Raw genomic sequence first — 4801 nt, forward strand, 5'->3', positions numbered from 1 at the left:
CTCAGTCCACCATTTTTATCTCCTTCCTTCCGCAGTGAGAACCCTGGTTTTCACCAACATAAATAGCCTCATTTGCTCCTCCTCACAATACATCCAATAGTATCAGAACGACTACACCAGTACCACTATCAACACAAACCTACTAATAAAGTTCAAGACTGCAGCTTTTTCTCATCCTTAGAATATAGCCCACGAAAGGTAAAGGTCTGCTATTTAAAAACCTTTATACCTTGAAGTAGTTTCATTTGTCCCTCTTTGTATTCAATTTTAGGGTTTTCCTGTTCTTGTTGATTTAATTTTTTTTCTTTGTGGCAGCAGGCTTTTTAGCAAGTATTTTTCCAGTGTTATTGAGATATAATTGACATATAGCATGGTATAAGTTTAAGGTGTGCAGCATAATGATTTTATATATGTGTGTGTGTATCTATTTTTTATATAAATAAATAAATAAATGTTTACCACAATAAGGTTAATTAATATCCAGCACAAAAACCTGGGACGCTTAATAAATGTGGGCGTCATCTTTTTGCAGGAGCCACGCTGGTCTTCTCTACATCATCCCAATATTAGTACACGTCCTGCCGAAGTGAGCACTGATTGAATTTTTTGAAAGTGTAAAACTGCTATTTAAAAGTCAAAACAATATGGAAAGGTAACAGAAAAATTTCCTTCAGCCCTTGTACATAACCACTTTTATTAGTTTCTGGTTTATCCTTTCTTATTTGCAAAAATTAACAAATATACACACATGTGCCATGCACACATATAGCCTTATCTTGCCGCCTTTGTTTATCCAAGTGGTAGTATACTATGTATGCTCCTATTATTCAATGTTTTAGGATCCAGCTTAACCATGTTAGATTATTTAGTATCCAAGTAATCTTACACGTGCAAGTCATTTTATTTTTTACTTCACGAAAGATGTTTTTATGCAAATTAAAAAATGACATATGGCACATGACACAAACACACCCAAATCATGCCCCACCTTCCTGTGCCTTCTGTCCCCTCATCCTGGTCTCTAGTTCTTTTTAAATATATTTCATTGATTATGCTATTACAGTTGTCCCAATTTTTCCCCCTTTGCTCCTTTCCATCTTGTACCCCCATTTCCTCTAGCAGTCCCCTCCCTTAATTCACGTCCATGGGTCGTGCATATAAGTTCTTTGGCTACTCCATTTCCTATACTGTTCATAACATCCTCTGTCTATTTTGTTCCTGCCAATGTGTACGTCTTAATCCCTGCACCTTTTCCCCCATTCTCCCTCTTTCCCTTCCCAGATGATAACCCTCCAAATGATCTCCATACCTATGATTCTGCTCCTGTTCCAGTAGTTTGCTTAATTTGTTTTTTAGATTCAGTTGTTGATAGTTGTGCATTTGGTGCCATTTTAATGTTTGTAGTTTCGGTCTTCTTTTTCTTGTATCGTTCCCTTTAACATTTCATATAATAAGGGCTTGGTGATGATGAATCCTTTCGTTTTACCCTGTCTGGGAAGCACTTTATCTCCCCTTCCATTCTAAATGATAGTTTTGCTGGACAGAGTAACCTTGGATGTAGGTCCTTGCCTTTCATCACATTGAATCCTTCTTCCCAGTCCCTTCTAGCCTGCAAAGTATCTTTTGAGAAATCAGCTGACAGTCTTATGGGGACTTCTTTGTCGGTAACTCTCTACTTTTCTCTTACTTACTGCTTTTAAGATTCTCCTTTTATCTTTAAACTTTGGCATTTTAATTATGATGTGTCTTGGTGTGGTCCTCTTTGGGTCCAACTTCTTTGGGACTTTCTGTGCTACCTGGACTTGTGTATCTATTTCCTTCACCAAATTGAGGGAATTGTCTCTCATTTTTTCAATTAAGTTTTCAATTTCTTTCTCTTCCTCTTCTCCTTCTGGTATCCCTATGATTCGGCTGTTGGTACATTTGGAGATGGCCCAGAGGCTCCTTATCCTGTTCTCATTTTTTTAAATTCTTTTTTCTTCTTGCTGCTCTGGTTGAATGCTTTTTTCTTCCTTATGTTCCAGATTGTTGATTTGAATCTTGGCTTTATCCCCTGCACTGTTGGTTCCCTGCAGATTTTTCTTTATTTCACTTAATGCAGCTTTCACTTCTGCCTGGGTCTTTTTTATGTTGTTGCAGTACCAAGTGATTTCTTTGATAACCAGTGTTTTGAACTCTGCATCTGATAGGTTGCTTATCTCTGTTTCCTTTAGTTCTTTTTCTGGGTTTTTTTCCCGTTCTTTCATTTGTGACGTATTTCTTTGTCTCCTCAATTTGGCAGCCCCTCTGTGTTTGTTTCTGTGTGTTAGGCAGAGCTGTTTTGATTCCCTGTCTTAGTTGCATGGCCTGTTGTAGAAAAGGCACCAGCAAGTTGTGTGGGGATGGAGCCTTAGGTAGTTGCCAGGGCGGGGCAACCTGTTTTGCTGCTTTGTGGCTCTATGCAGGGGAGGACTCAGAGAGGAGACAATGCCACTGCCTCTGGAGATTGTCCAAGAGGAAGCTATCTCCTTGGCACTTGCCTCACTAGTCACTTCACTTTCTCCCCTTCTCCCTGTATACCCCTTGTGCCCTTCCAGCTGTTGCCCTGGTGCTGAATCCCAGAAGGGGTGGGTCTGTGTGAATCCTAAGTCTGTTGCAGGCCCTTTAAGAGAAGTCTTTTTAGAATTCCACAGTTTCTTCTACCACCCCAACTCCCACTGGTTTTTGCATCCAGAAGTCATGGGGACTTATCTGCTTAGTGCTGGAGTCCTGGGCTGGGTGGTCTGGTCTGGGCTGGGGTTGCCTTCTCCGGAGGTATCCCTCCCAATTTTTATTCACCACACGTGAATGCGGGACAACCCAGTGCACCACCTCTCCATACCTCTCCATTCTTCCTGCCTGTCTGGATGAACGTGGCTTCTTTAAATCCTTGGTTTTTGGACTTCTGTACAGCTTGGTTTTTCTGATAAATCTGGGTGAAATTTGCTTTGTAGTTTAGTAGTAATTTTTGTTGTAGCTGTGCGTGGAGGCGAAGTGTGTTTACCTACACCTCCATCTTGGCCAGAAGTCCACAAGTCTTTTATAGCACTAGTTTTTTACTATCTGACCTATTTTATTTGCTCTCTCAACTATATTTGGTATTTAGGAAGGTTTTATTTGGGTGGTTATTTTATCCTAATGCTTATATACCAATGACCTTAGTCCCCTCTCATCTTATATTTGATATTTTCTATTGGTTCCCCAACAATATTGAAATAGTTAATTATTGCATCTTTCCTCTCTCCTCCTTATCCACCAGCATCTCATTTGAATAAATATCCTTTTACCCCACCAGTAACTATAAAATAATCAGCAGGTATATTTTATTTTTTTATCTCTCTTACCATTCCTTCTTATTAATTATTGTATAATATTAAGTTTGCCTGAACATTTATTCTTCTTATAACCACTATAGTTAGTTTTCTGGTTAAACATATTTGATGCTCACTACCCATCCCCAGGCCAACATCTTTCCATTCTGGTTGTCTAAAAAAGACATTCTCTAGCAAATTCCTCAGGAAGGGCCCCTGGGAGCAATATTCTTTGGTTCTTTCATGTTCATAATTTGCGGGTTTGTTGGCTACATGTAAAGTCCTTGGTTTGTGTTTTCTTTCCTTGAATCTCCCCAATATGTTGCTCTACTTCTTCTGGAATAAAGTCCAAAGGCAATCTTATTTCCTTTCCCATTTAGATGACTCGATATTTTGACTACATACCTAAGTGATTTCTTCTTTTTCTTTTTTGTAAAGTCTAGAAATTTCTTTTAGAATATATATGGACATCGATTATTCCAGATTGACTTTCCCAGGTACTAGTGTCAAATCTCTTTATTACCAGAAAGTTTTCTTAAATGCTAGCTTTTTAAATTTAAATTACTTTTAAAGTTTCCATTGCTTTTTATTTTCTTCTTTGTGGGTCTATTTTTATATATATGTATATATGGCATATAATATAGTATATAATTGCATTATAAAATTATAGTATATAATCTATAAGTATTTTAATTTTGTTATACAAATATATATTTATTATACTATACTATTATACATAATTGTATTATAATTTATCATTATGCATTATAATTTATAATTACATAGCATAAAATATATACTGTAATATATAACTTTCAACATAATGGTAATATACACTATAATTGATCAATCAATTTTATCTATAATTAATTCTTTTTAGGTATAAAGTTAAATGAGTTTTGACAAAAATGTATAGACAATGAAGATATAGAATATCTTGGGACAACTATAATAGAACAACAATAAAATATTTAATAAAAAAGATATAGAATATTTCCATCACCCCAGAAAGATCCCTTGTGCCACTCTACAGTTATTTCCCTCCTTTAACTCCAGCAACCGCTGATCTGACTTCCATCCCTATAGCGTTCCCTTTTAGTGAATGTCGTATAAACGGAATCATAGAATGTGTAACTTTTGGAGCCAGGCTTCTTTCACTCATTCTTGTGAGCTCCTTGTGATTCAGACATCTTGTTGCACGTATCAGTAATCTGTTGCTTTTTATGGCTGAGTTGTATTCCATGTAGCACAATGAAAAGGTAAATGAATTAAATGATCAGGTACCGACTGCTGACACAGAGCAGCCATTAACCTGGACATCCACAGTGGTGGCAAATGCCGCTCAGGCCACCAGAAACGCTTCTCCGCATCTCTTGCCCTCTGTCCTGGAAACAAAGGGTGACTCTCCAAATGTGATAAAGAACGCTGGATGTCCGGCTGCCAGCACCATGGAAGGACACTGCCTCGGAGTG

The 4801-nt window shown here is 37.6% G+C and overlaps 1 non-coding gene across 1 annotated transcript; it reads right to left on the reverse strand.

Annotated features, from left to right (window-relative positions):
- Window positions 1–487: 487 nt before the first annotated feature.
- LOC129066797 (U6 spliceosomal RNA) lies at window positions 488–594 on the reverse strand. The gene has a single exon (XR_008528732.1). It is a non-coding gene; the product is annotated as a U6 spliceosomal RNA (small nuclear RNA).
- Between the last annotated feature and the right edge of the window lie 4207 nt (window positions 595–4801).

Source organism: Pteronotus mesoamericanus, unplaced genomic scaffold (genome assembly GCF_021234165.1).
Source record: "Pteronotus mesoamericanus isolate MK-2021 breed Mesoamerican mustached bat unplaced genomic scaffold, CSHL_Meso_final contig_2, whole genome shotgun sequence".
NCBI classification, from domain to species: Eukaryota; Metazoa; Chordata; class Mammalia; order Chiroptera; family Mormoopidae; genus Pteronotus; species Pteronotus mesoamericanus.